Source organism: Wasmannia auropunctata, unplaced genomic scaffold, assembly GCF_000956235.1.
Source record: "Wasmannia auropunctata unplaced genomic scaffold, wasmannia.A_1.0 LD336111.1, whole genome shotgun sequence".
NCBI lineage: Eukaryota > Metazoa > Arthropoda > Insecta > Hymenoptera > Formicidae > Wasmannia > Wasmannia auropunctata.
Genome location: NW_012026779.1, coordinates 422,954 through 423,419, shown reverse-complemented (window position 1 = coordinate 423,419; position 466 = coordinate 422,954).

Here is a 466-nt window from a genome sequence, read left to right as displayed (position 1 = left end):
TTATCGCCACCCGTCTACCGCACTCTTCTCACCTAACCTCACACTTTACTTCCAAGCCTCTCTACACAAAACCCCTCACAACGCCTCTCCTGCTCCACGCACCAAATTTCCTCCAATTATCCCGTTTCTTCTTCTATTCTACTTTCTCCTCCTATCCTCTCCTGCAAACCCTTTCGCCTCTTAAGACTAATAATCTTCTTATAAATAACGCTACGCACACTCACGCACCCACTCACTCTCGCGCTCCCTAACCAAGTCCCGCTCCCTAACCAAGTCCGGCGCGGGCAATATCCAGATTTCCACCAAGGGCAACCACCAAAGTGTCGTCCGCATAACAGATCACATGACATTCCGCCGGTAGGCCCACCTGGAGCACTTCATCGTACGCCAGGTTCCATCCCTCCGGTCCATATGCAGATCCCTGGGGTACACCGCATGACATGGACATCCTTTTCATGCGTCCTTC